Consider the following 22,146-nt stretch of genomic DNA (forward strand, 5'->3'; position numbering starts at 1 on the left):
TCTCCCCCTCTGTCTTTCTCTCGTCTTCTCCCCTCCCCCCTCTGTCTTTCTCTCGCTCTCTCCCCCTCTGTCTTTCTCTCGCTCTCTCTCCCCCTCTGTCTTTCTCTCGCTCTCTCCCCCTCTGTCTTTCTCTCTTTCTCTCTCTCCCCCTCTCTGTCTTTCTCTCGTCTTTCTCTCGCCCCCCTCTCTGTCTTTCTCTCGCTCTCTCTCCCTCTGTCTTTCTCTGTCTTTCCCCCCTCTCTGTCTTTCTCTCCTCTCTCTCCCCTCTGTCTTTCTCTCGCTCTCTCCCCCTCTGTCTTTCTCTCGCTCGTCTCTCCCCCTCTGTCTTTCTCTCGCTCTCTCTCCCCCTCTGTCTTTCTCTCCTCTCTCCCCCTCTGTCTTTCTCTCGCTCTCTCCCCCTCTGTCTTTCTCTCGCTCTCTCCCCTCTCTGTCTTTCTCTCGCTCTCTCCCTCTCTGTCTTTCTCTCGCTCTCTCCCCCTCTCTGTCTTTCTCTCGCTCTCTCCCCCTCTGTCTTTCTCTTTCTCTCTGTCTCTCTCTCCTCTCTCCCCCTGTCTTTCTCTCGCTCTCTCTCCCTCTCTGTCTTTCTCTCGCTCTCTCTCTCTGTCTTTCTCTCTCTCTCTCCCTCTCTGTCTTTCTCTCGCTCTCTCCCCCTCTCTGTCTTCTCTCGCTCTCTCTCCCCCTCTGTCTTTCTCTCGTCTTTCTCTCTCCCCCCTCTGTCTTTCTCTCGCTCTCTCCCCCTCTGTCTTTCTCTCGTCTCTCTCCCCCTCTCTGTCTTTCTCTCTCTCCCCCTCTGTCTTTCTCTCGCTCTCTCTCCCCTGTCTTTCTCTCGCTCTCTCTCCCCGCTCTGTCTTTCTCTCGCTCTCTCCCCCCTCTGTCTTTCTCTCGCTCTCTCTCCCCCTCTGTCTTTCTCCCTCTCTCTCCCCTCTCTGTCTTTCTCTCGCTCTCTCCCCCTCTCTGTCTTTCTCTCGCTCTCTCTCTCCCCTCTGTCTCTGTCTTTCTCTCGCTCTCTCCTCTGTCTTTCTCCTCTCTCTGTCTCTGTCTTTCTCTCGCTCTCTCCCCCTGTCTCTGTCTTTCTCTCTGTCTCTCTCTCTCTCCCTCTGTCTTTCTCTTCTCTCTCTGTCTCTCTCCCCCCTCTCTGTCTTTCTCTCTGCTCTCTCTCCCCCCTGTCTTTCTCTCGCTCTTCTCCCCTCTCTGTCTTTCTCTCGCCTCTCTCTGTCTTTCTTCTTTCTCTCGCTCTCTCCCCCTCTGTCTCTCTCTCCTCTGTCTTTCTCTCGCTCTCTCCCCCTGTCTTTCTCTCGCTCTCTCTCCCCCTCTGTCTTTCTCTCTCTCTGTCTTTCTCCCTTTCCTCTGTCTTTCTCTCCCCCCCCTCTGTCTTTCTCTCGCTCTCTCTCCCCCTCTGTCTTTCTCTCGCTCTCTCTCCCCCCTCTGTCTTTCTCTCGCTGTCTCTCTCCCCTCTGTCTTTCTCTCGCTCTCTCTCCCCTCTGTCTGTCTCTTCTCTCTGTCTTTCTCTCTCCCCCCTCTGTCTTTCTCTCGCTCTCTCTCCCCTCTGTCTTTCTCTCGCTCTCTCCCCCTCTCTGTCTCTCCCCTTCTCTCTCTCTCTCTCCCCCCTCTGTCTTTCTCTCGCTCTCTCCCCCTCTGTCTTTCTCTCGCTCTCCCTCTGTCTCTCTCCCTCCTCTGTCTTTCTCTCTCCCCCTCTGTCTTTCTCTCTCCCCCCCTCTGTCTTTCTCTCTCTCCCCCTCTGTCTTTCTCTCTCCCCCCCTCTGTCTTTCTCTCGCTCTCTCCCCCCCTGTCTTTCTCTCGCTCTCTCTCCCCCTTTCTCTGTCTTCTCGCTCTCTCTCTGTCTTTCTCTCCTCTCCCCCTCTGTCTTTCTCTCGCTCTCTCTCTCTCCCCTCTGTCTCCCCCTTCTCTCCCCTCTGTCTCTCTCTCCCCCCCCTGTCTTTCTCTCTGTCTTTCTCTCCCTCTCCCTGTCTTTCTCTCGCTCTCCCCTCTTTTCCGCTCTCTCTCTGTCTTTCTCTCGCTCTCTCTCCCCCTCTCTCGTCTTCCCCCTCTCTCTCGCTCTCTCCCCTCTCTCCTCTCTGTCTCCCCCTCTGTCTCTCTCTCTCTGTCTTTCTCTCGCCTCTCTCCTGTCTTTCTCTCGCTCTCTGTCTCTCCCCCTCTGTCTTTCTCTCTCTCCCCCTCTCTGTCTCTCTCGCTCTCTCCCCCTCTGTCTTTCTCTCGCTCTCTCCCCCCTCTGTCTTTCTCTCGCTCTCTCCCCCTTTCTCTGTCTTTCTCTCGCTCTCTCCTCTCTGTCTTTCTCTCCCTCTCTCTGTCTTTCTCTCGCTCTCTCTCCCCCCTCTGTCTTTCTCTCGCTCTCTCTCCCCTCTGTCTCGCTTCTCCCCCTCTGTCTCTCTCTCTCTCCCCCTCTGTCTTTCTCTCGCTCTCTCTCCCTTTCTCTGTCTTTCTCTCTGTCTCTCTCTCCCCTCTGTCTTTCTCTCTCTCTCTTTCTCTCGCTCTCTCTCTGTCTTTCTCTCGCTCTCTCCCCTCTCTCTGTCTTTCTCTCTCTCTCCCCCCTCTGTCTTTCTCTCTCTCCCCTTGGTCTGTCTTTCTCTCTCTCTCCCTGTCTTTCTCTCTGTCTTTCTCTCGCTCTGTCTTTCTCTCGCTCTCTCTCCCCTCTGTCTTTCTCTCGCTCTCTCTCCCTCTCTCTCTCTTTCTCTCGCTCTCTCCTTTCTCTGCTCTCTCTCCCCCTCTCTCTCCTCTCTCCCCTCTGTCTTTCTCTCGCTCTCTCTCCCCTCTGTCTTTCTCTGTCTCTCGCTCTCTCCCCCCTCTCTGTCTTTCTCTCTCTCTCCCCCTCTGTCTTTCTCTCTCCCCCCCCTCTGTCTTTCTCTCGCTCTCTCTCCCCCTCTGTCTTCTGTCTCTCGCTCTCTCTCCCCTCTGTCTTTCTCTCGCTCTCTCTCCCCCTCTGTCTTTCTCTCGCTCTCTCTCCCCCTCTGTCTTTCTAATCTAATTGTTTCTCTCGCTCTCTCCCCCTCTGTCTTTCTCTCGCTCTCTCCTCTCTCCCCTCTCTGTCTCTCTGTCTTTCTCTCTGTCTCTCCCCCCCCTCTCTCTGTCTTTCTCTCGCTCTCTCCCCTCTCTGTCTTTCTCTCCTCCTCCCCCTCTGTCTTTCTCTCGCTCTCTCTCTGTCTTTCTCTCCTCTCTCTCCCCTCTGTCTGTCTTCTCTGTCTAATCTCTCCCCTCTCTCTGTCTTTCTCTCTCGCTCTCTCCCCCCTCTGTCTTTCTCTCGCTCTGTCTTTCTCTCCTCTCTCTGTCTATTCTAATATAATAATAATCTTTCTCTCTCGCTCTCTCACCCCTCTGTCTTTCTCTCGCTCTTCCCCTCTGTCTTTCTTCGCTCTCTCCCCCTCTGTCTTTCTCTCGCTCTCTCTCCCCTCTGTCTTTCTCTCGCTCTCTCCCCCCTCTCTGTCTTTCTCTCGCTCTCTCTCTGTCCCTCTCTCTGTCTTTCTCTCGCTCTCTCCCCCTCTCTCTGTCTTTCTCTCGTCTGTCTTTCTCTCCAGCTCTCTCCCCCCTCTGTCTTTCTCTCGTCTCTCCCCCCCTGTCTTTCTCTCTCTCTCCCCCTCTGTCTTTCTCTCGCTCTCTCCCCCTCTCTGTCTTTCTCTCGCTCTCTCTCCCCCCTCTGTCTTTCTCTCGCTCTCTCCCCCTCTCTGTCTTTCTCTCGCTCTCTCTCCCCCTCTGTCTTTCTCTCTGTCTTTCTCTCGTCTCTCCCCCTCTCTGTCTTTCTCTCGCTCTCTCTGTCTGTCTTTCTCTCGTGTCTCTCCCCCTCTGTCTCTCCCCCCCTGTCTTTCTCTCGCTCTCTCTCCCCTCTCTGTCTTTCTCTCGCTCTCTCCTCTCTGTCTTTCTCTCGCTCTCTCTCCCCCTCTGTCTTTCTCTCGCTCTCTCTCCCCCTCTGTCTTTCTCGAAAGTCTTTCTCTCGCTCTCTCCCCCTCTCTGTCTTTCTCTCGCTCTCTCCCCCTCTCTGTCTTTCTCTCTGCTTTCTGTCTTTCTCTATCTCTTTGTCTTTCTCTCGCTCTCATCCCCCTCTGTCTTTCATATTTTCCGGTCTTTCTCTCGCTTTCTTTCTCTCGCTGACTCTCCCTCTGTCTTTCTCTCGTCTTCTCCCCCTCTGTCTTTCTCTCTCTCCCCTCTCTGCTCTCTCCCCTCCCCCTCTGTCTTTCTCTCGCTCTCTCCCCCTCTGTCTTTCTCTCGCTCTCTCTCCCCCTCTCTTTCTCGCTCCTCTCTCTGCCCTCTCTCTCTGTCTTTCTCTCGCCCTCCTCTGTCTTTCTCTCGATCCCCCTCTCCTCTCGCTTCTCTGTCTTTCTCTCTGCTCTCTCTCCCCCTCTGTCTTTCTCTCGCTCTCTCTCCCCTCTGTCTTTCTCTCGCTCTCTCTCCCCCTCTCTGTCTTTCCTCTCCCCCCGCTCTGCTCTCTCCCCCCTCTCTGTCTCAAGGTCGCTCTCTCTCCCCTGTCTGTCTTTCTCTCGTCTCTCCCCCTCTCTGTCTTTCTCTCGCTCTCTCCCCCCTCTGTCTTTCTCTCGCTCTCTCCCCCTCTGTCTTTCTCTCGCTCTCTCCCCCTCTCTGTCTTTCTCCCCCTCGCTCTCTCGCTCCCCCTCTGTCTTTCTCTCGCTGCTTTCTCCCCCTCTGTCTTTCTCTCGCTCTCTCCCCCTCTGTCTTTCTCTCGCTCTCTCTCCCCCTCTGTCTTTCTCTCGCTCTCTCTCCCCTCTGTCTTTCTAATATAATAATAATCTTTCTCTCTTTCTCTCGCTGTTCTTTCTCTCGCTCTCTCCCCCTCTGTCTTTCTCTCGCTCTCTCCCCCTCTGTCTTTCTAATATAATCTCTCTCTCGTCTCTCTCCCCCTCTGACTGTCTCTCTCTGCTCTCTCTCCCCCTCTGTCTTTCTCTCGCTCTCTCTCCCCTCTGTCTTTCTCTCGCTCTCTCAAATTGCTCTCTCCCCCCTCTGTGTCTTTCTCTCGCTCTCTCTCCCCCTCTGTCTTTCTCTCGGTCTTTTTCTCTCGGTCTTTCTCTCGCTCTCTCCCCTCTCTCTGTCTTTCTCTCGCTCTCTCTCCCCTCTGTCTTTCTCTCGTCTTCCCCCCTCTCTGTCTTTCTCTCTCTCTCTCTGTCTTTCTCTTTCTCTGTCTTTCTCTCGCTCTCTCTCCCCCCTCTGTCTTTCTCTCGCTTTCTCTCCCCTCTCTGTCTTTCTCTCGCTCTCTCTCCCCCTCTGTCTTTCTCTCGCTCTCTCCCCCCTCTGTCTTTCTCTCGAACTCTTCTGTCTTTCTCTCGGAGTCTTTCTCTCGCTCTCTCCCCCTCTGTCTTTCTCTCGCTGTCTTTCTCACTCTCTCCCCCTCTCTGTCTTTCTCTCGCTCTCTCCCCCTCTGTCTTTCTCTCGCTCTCTCCCCCTCTCTGTCTTTCTCTCTCTCTCTCCCCTCTGTCTTTCTCTCGTCTGTCTTTCTCTCTCTCTCTCCCCCCTCTGTCTTTCTCTCGAACTCTCCCCCTCTGTCTTTCTCTCGCTCTCTCTCCCCCTCTGTCTTTCTCTCGCTCTCTCTCCCCCTCTGTCTTTCTCTCTCTCTCTCCCCCTCTGTCTTTCAGAACATCTGTCTTTCTCTCGCTCTCTCTCCCCCTCTGTCTTTCTCTCGCTCTCTCTCCCCCTCTGTCTTTCTCTCGCTCCTCCCCCTCTGTCTTTCTCTCGTCTCTCTCCCTCTTCAGAACATTAGGAGGAAAACTCTCTCCCCTCTGTCTTTCTCTCGCTCTCTCTCCCCTCTGTCTTTCTCCGCTCTCTCTCTCCCCTCTGTCTTTCTCTCGCTCTCTCTCCCCCTCTGTCTTTCTCTCGCTCTCTCTCCCCCTCTGTCTTTCTCTCGCTCTCTCTCCCCCTCTGTCTTTCTCTCGGCTCTTCTCCCCCTCTCCTCTCTCTCTCCCCTCTTCAGAACATTAGGTCTTTCTCTCTCGGTCTTTCTCTCTCGCTCTCTCCCCCTCTCTGTCTTTCTCGGTCTTCCTCTCCTCTGTCTCTCTCTCTCTCTCCAGAACATTAGGAGGGAAAACTCTGTCTTTCTCTCGCTCTCTCCCCCTCTGTCTTTCTCTCGCTCTCTCTCCCCTTGAACATTAGGAGGGAAAACTCTGTCTTTCTCTCGCTCTCTCCTCTGTCTTTCTCTCCCCTCTGTCTCTCTCTCCCTCTCTGTCTTTCTCTCGCTCTCTCTCCCCTCTGTCTTTCTAATATAATAATAATCTTTCTCTCGCTCTCTCCCTCTCTGTCTTTCTCTCGCTCTCTCCCTCTCTGTCTTTCTCTCGCTCTCTCCCTCTCTGTCTTTCTCTCGCTCTCTCCCTCTCTGTCTTTCTCTCGCTCTCTCTCCCCCTCTGTCTTTCTCTCGCTCTCTCTCCCCCTCTGTCTTTCTCTCGCTCTCTCCCCCTCTGTCTTTCTCTCGCTCTCTCTCCCCCTCTCTGTCTTTCTCTCGCTCTCTCTCCCCCTCTGTCTTTCTAATATAATAATAATCTTTCTCTCGCTCTCTCCCTCTCTGTCTTTCTCTCGCTCTCTCCCCCTCTGTCTTTCTCGCTCCTTTTCCTGTCATCTTTTATCTTAGTGCAACTGCTGAGAATGACTTAAATGTTGTAATTTATTTTTTGTTGTGCTGTAGAGTGAATAACCAAACTGCCAGGGGAGAAGTTTGATGATATTGGAACCAGTCTCCTACTGCCCCCTGGTGCTTTTTCTTAGACATGAACTTTGCTTGAAGTGTGTGTGTGTGTGTGTGTGTGTGTGTGTGTGTGTGTGTGTGTGTGTGTGTGTGTGTGTGTGTGTGTGTGTGTGTGTGTGTGTGTGTGTGTGTGTGTGTGTGTGTGTGTGTGTGTGTGTGTGTGTGTGTGTGTGTGTGTGTGGAGTACGGGAAAGAGGGACACACCTAGTCAGCACTGATTAAAATATCCTTTAGCTGGAACATGAAAACATAAGTACATATTTTGCGGCTGCTAGTTTTACGATGACACGTTTTATAAGGTCTTAATGCGCTGCTGAAGTGCCTCCCAAACGTCTGCAGTTAAATCGAACGGCCATCCAGGGATCCAAGCCCAAGGGAGACAAGGTGTGTGTGTGTTTGTTTTATATATTTTTTGCATACTGCACCTGCCTGTTTGCGTCTGATGCACAAGTGTGTGTGTGTGTTGCAAGATGGAGGGGTGTGTGTAGGCATTCTTGTCTGTCAGGTGCAGTGTGTATTGTGGGTGATTTAATGTCCTCTACTTCTCAACATGAGCGTGTTCCAACAGGAGAGATTACTGGCTGGACCAGGTACAGGCTAGTAATCTTCCTCTCTGTCTCCTCTCCTCTTCAGAACATTAGGATTGAAAACTAGTACTGTCTTCCTCTCCCTGTCTCCTCTCCTCTTCAGAACATTAGGAGGGAAAACTAGTACGGTCTTCCTCTCCCTGTCTCCTCTCCTCTTCAGAACATTAGGAGGGAAAACTAGTACGGTCTTCCTCTCCCTGTCTCCTCTCCTCTTCAGAACATTAGGAGGGAAAACTAGTACGGTCTTCCTCTCCCTGTCTCCTCTCCTCTTCAGAACATTAGGAGGGAAAACTAGTACGGTCTTCCTCTCCCTGTCTCCTCTCCTCTTCAGAACATTAGCAGGGAAAACTAGTACGGTCTTCCTCTCCCTGTCTCCTCTCCTCTTCAGAACATTAGGAGGGAAAACTAGTACGGTCTTCCTCTCCCTGTCTCCTCTCCTCTTCAGAACATTAGGAGGAAAACTAGTACGGTCTTCCTCTCCCTGTCTCCTCTCCTCTTCAGAACATTAGGAGGGAAAACTAGTACGGTCTTCCTCTCTCTGTCTCCTCTCCTCTTCAGAACATTAGGAGGGAAAACTAGCCAGTGTGTTTGAAGGTAAATAGGCCTAACATTCATTATCACACAGCATTTCCATTGATCGACAAAGGGGCAAAGTTTGACACCCTTGGTCTGACTGGACTGACTTCCGGTGTCTGTGATTGGTTGACAGTGTTATTGACAGGTTAAGTGTGGTGTGGTTGCAGGAGGAACGCTCCTCCCAGGGCCTGTCAGAGGAGAGGGAGGAGGTGAGGAGGACTGGACTGGTGGAGGCCAAGACCGGGTCAGACAGCTGGAAGGAGGACCTGGACTGGTGAGGAGGAACACACACACTGCAGAAAGATAGGAACTGGACTGGTGAGGAGGAACACACACAATGGAAAGATAGGAACTGGACTGGTGATGAGAAATGCACACACTGGAAGGATAGGAACTGGACTGGTGAGGAGGAACACACACACTGGAAAGATAGGAACTGGACTGGTGAGGAGGAACACACACACAGGAAAGATAGGAACTGGACTGGTGAGGAGGAACACACACACTGGAAAGATAGGAACTGGACTGGTGAGGAGGAACACACACACTGGAAGGATAGGAACTGGACTGGTGAGGAGGAACACACACACTGGAAAGATAGGAACTGGACTGGTGATGAGAAATGCACACACTGGAAGGATAGGAACTGGACTGGTGAGGAGGAACACACACACTGGAAAGATAGGAACTGGACTGGTGATGAGGAACACACACTGGAAAGATAGGAACTGGACTGGTGAGGAGGAACACACACACTGGAAAGATAGGAACTGGACTGGTGAGGAGGAACACACACACTGGAAAGATAGGAACTGGACTGGTGATGAGGAACACACACACTGGAAGGATAGGAACTGGACTGGTGAGGAGGAACACACACACTGGAAGGATAGGAACTGGACTGGTGATGAGAAATGCACACACTGGAAGGATAGGAACTGGACTGGTGAGGAGGAACACACACACTGGAAAGATAGGAACTGGACTGGTGATGAGAAATGCACACACCATAGATACTCTACAGAGAATGGTGGTTGTTGTTATTGTGCAGTCTGAGAGACAGGTTGAAGAAGCTGACAGCAGAAAGAGACAGTCTGGAGACTCAACTGAAGAACGACAAGGACGAGAAGGACCTCTACAAGGTGAGAGGATGCACCCTGTGTGTGTGTGTGTGTGTGTGTGTGTGTGTGTGTGTGTGTGTGTGTGTGTGTGTGTGTGTGTGTGTGTGTGTGTGTGTGTGTGTGTGTGTGAGTGTGTGTGTGTGTGTGTGTGTGTGTGTGAGTGTGTGTGTGTGTGTGTGTGTGTGTGTGTGTGTGTGTGTGTGTGTGTGTGTGTGTGTGTGTGTGTGTAGGGCCACCTGCGCAGCACGGAGCTGGAGAACACTAAGCTGAGTGCAGAGCTGCAGATGCTGAAGGCTGTGGAGCTCAACAGAGAGGTGACCATCACTCAGTTTCAGGAAGAACTGGACAGGCTCCGAGCCTGCGTCACTCAGAAGGACCGCGTGGAGAAAGAGCTGCACACACACGCTGTCGACAAGGTGAAGGGGGTTGTGGGGGGTGTGTGTGTATTAACCTGTCTGCTCTGCCTTCTCTCCAGGCTGAGATGGGTCGTCTGAGGGAGCAGCTTCGCCAGTGTGAGGAGCAGCTCCAGGCGTCTCGCCAGCAGGCCGCCATGTTGGCGTCGGAACTCCGTGACTCAGCGAATGCCCGCGATCGCACCATGACCGAGCTGTACCGTGCCCGCCTAGAGGCCGACGCCCTCCGTGCCAGCCTGGCCAATGCCCAGGCCGAATGCCGGAGGATGGAGACGCAGCTGGACCACATGAGGACCACCTCCCAGCAGGAAGTGGTAAGGGGACCATAACAGAAATAAGAAGATGGTAAACTCCATTCAGTTCATATTAACGGCCATTGTGCATTTTGCCTCTACGTTGTAAATTGACTGTGTGGTGCATTCTGGGCAAAGGAGTGAATGGGAGTCAATTGAAATGCTTGTGCTTCTAGATTCCACATTGCAGCAGTATCTAACAGGTAATATCTAACAATTCCACAAAAAAAACAATACACACAATCTAGTAAAGGAACAGGATGTTAATATATGAGTATAAAATACATGGATGAGCAGTGACAGAGCGGCTAAGATGTAATAGATAGTAAAGAATATATAGTGAGGGATACAGTATACATAATATATGAGATGAGTAATGTGAGATATGTAAACATTTTTAAAGTGGCATTATTAAAGTGACTAGTGTTCCATTTATTAAGTGGCCTATGATATCAAGTCTGTATGTTGGCAGCTGCCTCACTGTGTTAGTGATGGCTGTTTAACAGTCTGATGGCATTGAGATGGAAGCTGTTCTTCAGTCTCTCGGTCCCTGCTTTCATGCACCTGTACTGACCTCGCCTTCTGGATGATAGCGGGGTGAACAGGTAGTGGCTCGGGTGGTTGTTGTCCTTGATTATCTTTTTGGCCTTCCTGTGACATCGGGTGGTGTAGGTGTCCTGGAGGGCAGGTAGTTTGCCCCCGGTGATGTGTTGTGCAGACCGCACCACACTCTAGAGTGCCTTGCGGTTGTGGGCGGAGCAGTTGCCGTACCAGGCGGTGATACAGCCTGACAGGATGCTCTCAATTATGCATCTGTAAAAGTTAGTGAGGATTTTTTCAGCCTCCTGCGGTTGAAGATGCACTGTTGCGCCTTCTTCACCACACTGTCTGTGTGCGTGGACCGTTTCAGTGTGTGGGTGATATGAACACCGAGGAGCTTTCTCCACTGCTGTCTCATCGATGTGGACGGGGGGTGCTCCCTTTTCTGTTTCGTGAAGTCCACAATCATCTCTTTTGTTTCGCTGACATTGAGTAAGAGGTTATTTTCCTGACACCACACTCCGAGGACCTTCACCTCCTCCCTGTAGGCCGTCTCGTCGTTGTTGGTAATCAAGCCTACCGCTGTTGTGTCATCTTCAAACTTGATGATTGAGTTGGAGGCGTGCATGGCCACGCAGTCATGGGTGAACAGGGAGTACAGGAGGGGGCTGAGAACACACCCTTGTGGGGCCCCATTGTTGAGGATCAGCGGAGTGGAGATGTTGTTACCTACCCTCACCACCTGGGGGGCGGCCCGTCAGGAAGTCCTGTACCCAGTTGCACAGGGCGGGGTCGAGACTCAGGGTCTCAAGCTTAATGATGAGTTTGGAGGGTACTATGGTGTTGAAGGCTGAGCTGTAGTCAATGAACAGCATTCTTACATAGTTATTCCTCTTGTCCAGATGGGATAGGGCAGTGTGATGGCGATTGCATCGTCTGTGGACCTATTGGCTGGTAAACAAACTGAATTGGGTCTAGGGTGTCAGGTAGGGTCGAGGTGATATGATCCTTGAATAGTCTCTCAAAACACTTAATGATGACAGAAGTGAGTGCTACAGGGCGATAGTCATTTCGTTCAGTTACCTTAGCTTTCTTAGGAACAGGAACAATGGTGGGGACAGCCGATAGGGAGAGGTTAAATATGTCTGTAAACACACCAGCCAGATGGTCTGCTCATGCTCTGAGGACGTGGCTAGGGATGTCGTCTGGGCCGGCAGCCTTGTGAGTGTTAACATGCTTAAATGTCTTACTCACATCGGCTACGGAGAAGGAGAGCCCACAGTCCTTGTGAGTGTTAACATGCTTAAATGTCTTACTCACATCGGCTACGGAGAAGGAGAGCCCACAGTCCTTGTGAGTGTTAACATGCTTAAATGTCTTACTCACATCGGCTACGGAGAAGGAGAGCCCACAGTCCTTGTGAGGGTTAACATGCTTAAATGTCTTACTCACATCGGCTACGGAGAAGGAGAGCCCACAGTCCTTGTGAGGGTTAACATGCTTAAATGTCTTACTCACATCGGCTACGGAGAAGGAGAGCCCACAGTCCTTGTGAGTGTTAACATGCTTAAATGTCTTACTCACATCGGCTACGGAGAAGGAGAGCCCACAGTCCTTGTGAGTGTTAACATGCTTAAATGTCTTACTCACATCGGCTACGGAGAAGGAGAGCCCACAGTCCTTGTGAGGGTTAACACGCTTAAATGTCTTACTCACATCGGCTACGGAGAAGGAGAGCCCACAGTCCTTGTGAGGGTTAACACGCTTAAATGTCTTACTCACATCGGCTACGGAGAAGGAGAGCCCACAGTCCTTGTGAGGGTTAACATGCTTAAATGTCTTACTCACATCGGCTACGGAGAAGGAGAGCCCACAGTCCTTGTGAGGGTTAACACGTTTAAATGTCTTACTCACATCGGCTACGGAGAAGGAGAGCCCACAGTCCTTGTGAGGGTTAACACGCTTAAATGTCTTACTCACATCGGCTACGGAGAAGGAGAGCCCACAGTCCTTGTGAGGGTTAACATGCTTAAATGTCTTACTCACATCGGCTACGGAGAAGGAGAGCCCACAGTCCTTGTGAGGGTTAACATGCTTAAATGTCTTACTCACATCGGCTACGGAGAAGGAGAGCCCACAGTCCTTGTGAGGGTTAACACGTTTAAATGTCTTACTCACATCGGCTACGGAGAAGGAGAGCCCACAGTCCTTGTGAGGGTTAACACGCTTAAATGTCTTACTCACATCGGCTACGGAGGAGGAGAGCCCACAGTCCTTTGTAGCGGCAGTGTCGGCGGCACTGTATTATCCTCAAAGCGCGTAAAGAAGTTTAATTTGTCTGGGAGCAAGACGTCGACGTCCGCAAGGGGGCTGGTTTTCTTTTTGTAATCTGTGATTTTCTGTAGACCCTGCCACATACGTCTCGTGTCTGAGCCGTTGAATTGTCTCTCTATACTGACACTTTGTTGTTTGATTGCCTTACGGAGGGAATAACTACACTGTTTGTATTCGGTCATTTCTGACCATAGATATCCACAGACACATTCATACAGTTGAACCAGGAAGTTGCTTCCTGCTTCCTCTCATGAATTTATCTTTCTCAGTTTTGTTAAATAGAAATAGAAGAATAATTTATAACTGCTATGTGCTATAGACAAGTTTAGTAACTGAATATCAACACTGAATTATCTCTTTGTGCTGAACTACTCCCCCAACCCCTCCCCTCTACCCCCCAACTCTCCCTCCCCCACCTCCCTCTGTCTGCTCCCCCTCCCCTAACTCTCCCTCCCTCCCCCACCTCCCTCTGTCTGCTCTCCCTCCCCCTCCCTCCCTCCCCCACCTCCCGCTGTCTGCTCCCCCCCCCCCTAACTCTCCCTCCCTCCCCCACCTCCCTCTGTCTGCTCTCCCTCCCCCTAACTCTCCCTCCCCCACCTCCTGCTGTCTGCTCCCCCTCCCTCCTAACTCTCCCTCCCTCCCCCACCTCCCTCTGTCTGCTCTCCCTCCCCCTAACTCTCCCTCCCCCACCTCCTGCTGTCTGCTCCCCCTCCCCCTAACTTTCCCTCCCCCACCTCCCGCTGTCTGCTCCCCTTCCCCTTAACTCTCCCTCCCTCCCCCACCTCCCGCTGTCTGCTCCCCCTCCCCCTAACTCTCCCTCCCTCCCCCACCTCCCGCTGTCTGCTCCCCCTCCCCCTAACTCTCCCTCCTTCCCCCACCTCCCGCTGTCTGCTCCCCCTCCCCCTTAACTCTCCCTCCCTCCCTCCCCCACCTCCCTCTGTCTGCGCCCCCTCCCCCTAACTCTCCCTCCCCCACCTCCTGCTGTCTGCACCCCCTCCCCCTTAACTCTCCCTCCCGCTGTCCGCTCCCCCTCCCCCAACTCTCCCTCCCCCACCTCCCACTGTCTGCCCCACCCTCCCCCTCTAACCCCCCTAACTCTCCCTCTCCCACCTCCTCTGTCTGCTGTCTGCTCCCCCCTAATTCTCCCTCCCCCAGGGTGTGGGGACCTCCAGTGAGGGGGGGTGTGTGGTGTCTGAGGCAGAGGCTGTGCTACAGAGAGAAGTGGAGGAGCTGAAGCTGCGTCTCCACATGGCCGCTGAGCACTACAAGGAGAAGTACAGGGAGTGTCAGCGGCTCCGTAGGCAGGTGGCCAAGATCAGCGAAGCCCAGGGGGTGAGTGTCTGTCTACAATTCTGTACTACACCACATCGTCACAGCGCCATCTTGTGGTATATTAGATTTTTTTTTACATTTGAGAAATTTAGCAGATGCTCTTATCCAGAGCGACTTACAGTTAGTGCATTTATATTCAGATAACTAGATAGGACAACCACATATCCCAGTCATAGTACGTACATTTTCCCTCAATAAAGTAAGAGCTAGTGAGGAGAAAAGTCAAATGGGAGTGTTCGTTCACAAAAGGCTTTTATTTTCTCGAGGTGGGGAGGAGGTAGTGCTGTGGGATTATTTAAGGTACTCTTTGAAGAGGTAGAGTTTCTAGAGGTCCTAGTTTCAGGGGGAAGCTGGTTCCACCATTGGGGTGCCAGGACAGAGAAGAGCTTGGACTGGTCGGAGACCAAGAGACCAGAGGTGACAGAACGGAGTGCTCGGGTTGGGGCGTAGGGTTTGAACAGAGCCTGAAGGAAGGGGGGGTCAGTTCCTCTTGCTGCTCTGTAGGTAAGCACCATAGTCTTGTAGTGGATGTGAGCTTCAACTGGAAGCCAGTGGAGTATGAGGAGGAGCGGGGTGACACGGAGGAGCGGGGTGACCGGAGGAGCGGGGTGACACGGAGGAGAGGGGTGACACGGAGGAGCGGGGTGACCGGAGGAGCGGGGTGACAAGGAGGAGCGGGGTGACAAGGAGGAGAGGGGTGACACGGAGGAGAGGGGTGACACGGAGGAGCGGGGTGACACGGAGGAGCGGGGTGACAAGCAGGGTGACAAGGAGGAGCGGGGTGACACGGAGGAGCGGGGTGACAAGGAGGAGCGGGGTGACAAGGAGGAGCGGGGTGACCGGAGGAGCGGGGTGACACGGAGGAGCGGGGTGACAAGGAGGAGCGGGGTGACAAGGAGGAGCGGGGTGACAAGGAGGAGCGGGGTGACCGGAGGAGCGGGGTGACAAGGAGGAGCGGGGTGACAAGGAGGAGCGGGGTGCCACGGAGGAGCGGGGTGACAAGGAGGAGCGGGATGACAAGGAGGAGCGGGGTGACAAGCGGGGTGACAAGGAGGAGCGGGGTGACAAGGAGGAGCGGGGTGACACGGAGGAGCGGTGTGACCGGAGGAGCGGGGTGACAAGGAGGAGCGGGGTGACAAGGAGGAGCGGGAAGACAAGGAGGAGCGGGGTGACAAGGAGGAGTGGGGTGACAAGGAGGAGCGGGGTGACAAGGAGGAGCGGGGTGACACGGAGGAGCGGGGTGACAAGGAGGAGCGGGATGACAAGGAGGAGCGGGGTGACAAGCGGGGTGACAAGGAGGAGCGGGGTGACAAGGAGGAGCGGGGTGACACGGAGGAGCGGTGTGACCGGAGGAGCGGGGTGACAAGGAGGAGCGGGGTGACAAGGAGGAGCGGGGTGACAAGGAGGAGCGGGGTGACAAGGAGGAGCGGGGTGACAAGGAGGAGCGGGGTGACCGGAGGAGCGGGGTGACACGGAGGAGCGGGGTGACACGGAGGAGCGGGGTGACACGGAGGAGCGGGGTGACGAGGAGGAGAGGGTTGACACGGAGGAGCGGGGTGACATGGGAAGGTTGAACACAGAGAGTCGCAGTAGTCCAGTCGGGCCTGTTTGGTGGAGACTACGGTTTTGCCGGAACTCTCCATTTTGAACACCTATGAACACAGAAGTTAATCACGCAGCTGACCAAACGGTGAGGAATAGGGTGCAGCCTAGGTGAGTCTGATGTCCACAGATTGATTCAACTTGTTTCCTCATGTTTGTAGGAGGTCAAGAGAAACGCTGCCACTGGGATGACACAGGAGCCACTGACACCCAGTCCAGAGTCACCTACAGCAGGTATACACACACAGACACACACTCTCTTATCTCTTTCATACTAAAGCCTCTGATGTGTATATGTTTACAGGCAATCTGTCTGCAACTGTGCTGAGAGGAGACAGTGAGAGGCCGGTAGTCCCTAACCGGCGTGACAACAACAGGGAACACACACACACTTACGCACAGACCAACACACACACCAACACATTCTCCGGCATGGAGACCATGAGAGCTGGGGAGAAAGAGTGGAAGGGGCGGAATAGGGAAGAGATGGAAAGAGAAGTGAGTGGAGAGGAGGAAGGGAAAGAAGATGGGAGTGTGGAAGAGGAGAGGAAGGAGGACAGGAGTGGAGGAGAGGAGAGGAAGGAGGACAGGAGTGGAGGAGAGGAGAGGAAGGAGGACAGGAGTGGAGGAGAGGAGAGGAAGGAGGACAGGAGTGGAGGAGAGGAGAGGAAGGAGGACATGAGTGAAGGAGAGGAGAGCATGAAGATGGAGAGTTGGGTGGAGGTGGAGAAGGAGAGGAAGAGTGCTGAAGAGGTGGATGAGAGGAGTGTGGAGGATGAGGGGAAGACTGCGGAAGAGGTAGAGAAAGAACAGACTCGTTCGGTGGAGGAAGAGCTGGCGAAGATGGAGGAGAAGTGGGCGGAGCAGTGTGCTATCAACGAGACGCTTAAGCAGAGACTGGCCAATGAGGAGGAGCGATTCAGAGTAAGTCATCAACGCATACACACACACTATTCTCTCACACACACACACACACACACACACACACACACACACACACACACACACACACACACACACACACACACACACACGGTCATGCTCACATTTAAGAACAATAGTTGTACACACACAAACACACCCAGTCTCTCTGCCAGAATGATAAGGTTGTGTCTGTCAGCCCTGTGAGGTCATCTCAGTCTATATTGTTCCTCCTCTGGTCCTCATATTCCTCTGGACTGGCTCAGTGTGTGTCTGTGTGTGTCTGTGCACGAGCAAGTGTGTGTTTCTCATGACTAAGTGTGTACTTCTCTCAGAGTCAGTGAGGCGTGTGTGTGTGTGTTTGAGTTCTGTGAGTGAGTGTATGCTCATCTGTGCAGTAAATAGTAGGCTCTTTCCTTTGATAGTGTCTCCGGATAGAGATAAATACACAGACACAGTTAGTAACCCTAATGGTCTGGAGAGAGATAAATACACAGTTAGTAACCCTAATGGTCTGGAGAGAGATAAATACACAGTTAGTAACCCTAATGGTCTGGAGAGAGATAAATACACAGACACAGTTAGTAACCCTAATGGTCTGGAGAGAGATAAATACACAGTTAGTAACCCTAATGGTCTGGAGAGAGATAAATACACAGTTAGTAACCCTAATGGTCTGGAGAGAGATAAATACACAGTTAGTAACCCTAATGGTCTGGAGAGAGATAAATACACAGACACAGTTAGTAACCCTAATGGTCTGGAGAGAGATAAATACACAGTTAGTAACCCTAATGGTCTGGAGAGAGATAAATACACAGTTAGTAACACTAATGGTCTGGAGAGAGATAAATACACAGTTAGTAACCCTAATGGTCTGGAGAGAGATAAATACACAGACACAGTTAGTAACCCTAATGGTCTGGAGAGAGATAAATACACAGTTAGTATCCCTAATGGTCTGGAGAGAGATAAATACACAGTTAGTAACCCAAATGGTCTGGAGAGAGATAAATACACAGTTAGTAACCCTAATGATCTGGAGAGAGATAAATACACAGTTAGTAACCCTAATGGTCTGGAGAGAGATAAATACACAGTTAGTAACCCTAATGGTCTGGAGAGAGATAAATACACAGTTAGTAACCCTAATGGTGTGGAGAGAGATAAATACACAGTTAGTAACCCTAATGGTCTGGAGAGAGATAAATACACAGACACAGTTAGTAACCCTAATGGTCTGGAGAGAGGTAAATACACAGTTAGTAACCCTAATGGTCTGGAGAGAGATAAATACACAGACACAGTTAGTAACCCTAATGGTCTGGAGAGAGATAAATACACAGTTAGTAACCCTAATGGTCTGGAGAGAGATAAATACACAGTTAGTAACACTAATGGTCTGGAGAGAGATAAATACACAGTTAGTAACCCTAATGGTCTGGAGAGAGATAAATACACAGACACAGTTAGTAACCCTAATGGTCTGGAGAGAGATAAATACACAGTTAGTATCCCTAATGGTCTGGAGAGAGATAAATACACAGTTAGTAACCCAAATGGTCTGGAGAGAGATAAATACACAGTTAGTAACCCTAATGATCTGGAGAGAGATAAATACACAGTTAGTAACCCTAATGGTCTGGAGAGAGATAAATACACAGTTAGTAACCCTAATGGTCTGGAGAGAGATAAATACACAGTTAGTAACCCTAATGGTGTGGAGAGAGATAAATACACAGTTAGTAACCCTAATGGTCTGGAGAGAGATAAATACACAGACACAGTTAGTAACCCTAATGGTCTGGAGAGAGGTAAATACACAGTTAGTAACCCTAATGGTCTGGAGAGAGATAAATACACAGATAGTAACCCTAATGGTCTGGAGAGAGATATACAGAGACACAGTTAGTAACCCTAATGGTCTGGAGAGAGATAAATACACAGTTAGTAACCCTAATGGTCTGGAAAGAGATAAATACACAGACACAGTTAGTAACCCTAATGGTCTGGAGAGAGATAAATACACAGTTAGTAACCCTAATGGTCTGGAGAGAGATAAATACACAGTTAGTAACCCTAATGGTCTGGAGAGAGATAAATACACAGACACAGTTAGTAACCCTAATGGTCTGGAGAGAGATAAATACACAGTTAGTAACCCTAATGGTCTGGAGAGAGATAAATACACAGTTAGTAACCCTAATGGTCTGGAGAGAGATAAATACACAGTTAGTAACCCTAATGGTCTGGAGAGAGATAAATACACAGTTAGTAACCCTAATGGTCTGGAGAGAGATAAATACACAGTTAGTAACCCTAATGGTCTGGAGAGAGATAAATACACAGTTAGTAACCCTAATGGTCTGGAGAGAGATAAATACACAGTTAGTAACCCTAATGGTCTGGAGAGAGATAAATACACAGTTAGTAACCCTAATGGTCTGGAGAGAGATAAATACACAGACACAGTTAGTAACCCTAATGGTCTGGAGAGAGATAAATACACAGTTAGTAACCCTAATGGTCTGGAGAGAGATAAATACACAGTTAGTAACCCTAATGGTCTGGAGAGAGATAAATACACAGTTAGTAACCCTAATGGTCTGGAGAGAGATAAATACACAGACACAGTTAGTAACCCTAATGGTCTGGAGAGAGATAAATACACAGTTAGTATCCCTAATGGTCTGGAGAGAGATAAATACACAGTTAGTAACCCAAATGGTCTGGAGAGAGATAAATACACAGTTAGTAACCCTAATGATCTGGAGAGAGATAAATACACAGTTAGTAACCCTAATGGTCTGGAGAGAGATAAATACACAGTTAGTAACCCTAATGGTCTGGAGAGAGATAAATACACAGTTAGTAACCCTAATGATCTGGAGAGAGATAAATACACAGACACAGTTAGTATCCCTAATGGTCTGGAGAGAGATAAATACACAGTTAGTAACCCTAATGGTCTGGAGAGAGATAAATATACAGTTAGTAACCCTAATGGTCTGGAGAGAGATAAATACACAGTTAGTAACCCTAATGGTCTGGAGAGAGATAAATACACAGACACAGTTAGTAACCATAATGGTCTGGAGAGAGATAAATACACAGTTAGTAACCCTAATGGTCTGGAGAGAGATAAATACACAGTTAGTAACACTAATGGTCTGGAGAGAGATAAATACACAGTTAGTAACCCTAATGGTCTGGAGAGAGATAAATACACAGACACAGTTAGTAACCCTAATGGTCTGGAGAGACATAAATACACAGTTAGTATCCCTAATGGTCTGGAGAGAGATAAATACACAGTTAGTATCCCTAATGGTCTGGAGAGAGATAAATACACAGTTAGTAACCCTAATGGTCTGGAGAGAGATAAATACACAGTTAGTAACCCTAATGATCTGGAGAGAGATAAATACACAGTTAGTAACCCTAATGGTCTGGAGAGAGATAAATACACAGTTAGTAACCCTAATGGTCTGTAGAGAGATAAATACACAGTTAGTAACCCTAATGGTGTGGAGAGAGATAAATACACAGTTAGTAACCCTAATGGTCTGGAGAGAGATAAATACACATACACAGTTAGTAACCCTAATGGTCTGGAGAGAGGTAAATACACAGTTAGTAACCCTAATGGTCTGGAGAGAGATAAATACACAGTTAGTAACCCTAATGGTCTGGAGAGAGATATACACAGACACAGTTAGTAACCCTAATGGTCTGGAGAGAGATAAATACACAGTTAGTAACCCTAATGGTCTGGAAAGAGATAAATACACAGACACAGTTAGTAACCCTAATGGTCTGGAGAGAGATAAATACACAGTTAGTAACCCTAATGGTCTGGAGAGAGATAAATACACAGTTAGTAACCCTAATGGTCTGGAGAGAGATAAATACACAGTTAGTAACCCTAATGGTCTGGAGAGAGATAAATACACAGTTAGTAACCCTAATGGTCTGGAGAGAGATACATACACAGTTAGTAACCCTAATGATCTGGAGAGAGATAAATACACAGTTAGTAACCCTAATGGTCTGGAGAGAGATAAATACACAGTTAGTAACGCTAATGGTCTGGAGAGAGATAAATACACAGTTAGTAACCCTAATGGTGTGGAGAGAGATAAATACACAGTTAGTAACCCTAATGGTCTGGAGAGAGATAAATACACAGTTAGTAACCCTAATGATCTGGAGAGAGATAAATACACAGTTAGTAACCCTAATGGTCTGGAGAGAGATAAATACACAGTTAGTAACCCTAATGGTTTGGAGAGAGATAAATACACATACACAGTTAGTAACCCTAATGGTCTGGAGAGAGGTAAATACACAGTTAGTAACCCTAATGGTCTGGAGAGAGATAATTACACAGTTAGTAACCCTAATGGTCTGGAAAGAGATAAATACACAGACACAGTTAGTAACCCTAATGGTCTGGAGAGAGATAAATACACAGACACAGTTAGTAACCCTAATGGTCTGGAGAGAGGTAAATACACAGTTAGTAACCCTAATGGTCTGGAGAGAGATAAATACACAGATAGTAACCCTAATGGTCTGGAGAGAGATATACAGAGACACAGTTAGTAACCCTAATGGTCTGGAGAGAGATAAATACACAGTTAGTAACCCTAATGGTCTGGAAAGAGATAAATACACAGACACAGTTAGTAACCCTAATGGTCTGGAGAGAGATAAATACACAGTTAGTAACCCTAATGGTCTGGAGAGAGATAAATACACAGTTAGTAACCCTAATGGTCTGGAGAGAGATAAATACACAGACACAGTTAGTAACCCTAATGGTCTGGAGAGATAAATACACAGATAAATACACAGTTAGTAACCCTAATGGTCTGGAGAGAGATAAATACACAGTTAGTAACCCTAATGGTCTGGAGAGAGATAAATACACAGTTAGTAACCCTAATGGTCTGGAGAGAGATAAATACACAGTTAGTAACCCTAATGGTCTGGAGAGAGATAAATACACAGTTAGTAACCCTAATGGTCTGGAGAGAGATAAATACACAGTTAGTAACCCTAATGGTCTGGAGAGAGATAAATACACAGTTAGTAACCCTAATGGTCTGGAGAGAGATAAATACACAGTTAGTAACCCTAATGGTCTGGAGAGAGATAAATACACAGACACAGTTAGTAACCCCCTAATGGTCTGGAGAGAGATAAATACACAGTTAGTAACCCTAATGGTCTGGAGAGAGATAAATACACAGTTAGTAACCCTAATGGTCTGGAGAGAGATAAATACACAGTTAGTAACCCTAATGGTCTGGAGAGAGATAAATACACAGACACAGTTAGTAACCCTAATGGTCTGGAGAGAGATAAATACACAGTTAGTATCCCTAATGGTCTGGAGAGAGATAAATACACAGTTAGTAACCCAAATGGTCTGGAGAGAGATAAATACACAGTTAGTAACCCTAATGATCTGGAGAGAGATAAATACACAGTTAGTAACCCTAATGGTCTGGAGAGAGATAAATACACAGTTAGTAACCCTAATGGTCTGGAGAGAGATAAATACACAGTTAGTAACCCTAATGATCTGGAGAGAGATAAATACACAGACACAGTTAGTATCCCTAATGGTCTGGAGAGAGATAAATACACAGTTAGTAACCCTAATGGTCTGGAGAGAGATAAATATACAGTTAGTAACCCTAATGGTCTGGAGAGAGATAAATACACAGT

At 49.6% G+C, this 22,146-nt stretch overlaps 1 pseudogene; it reads left to right on the plus strand.

Moving 5' to 3' along the window:
* The window catches only part of LOC124043088, a 70,981-nt pseudogene that overhangs the window by 30,730 nt on the left and 18,105 nt on the right, over window positions 1–22,146 (plus strand).

Source organism: Oncorhynchus gorbuscha, linkage group LG09, assembly GCF_021184085.1.
Source record: "Oncorhynchus gorbuscha isolate QuinsamMale2020 ecotype Even-year linkage group LG09, OgorEven_v1.0, whole genome shotgun sequence".
Classification (NCBI taxonomy): domain Eukaryota; kingdom Metazoa; phylum Chordata; class Actinopteri; order Salmoniformes; family Salmonidae; genus Oncorhynchus; species Oncorhynchus gorbuscha.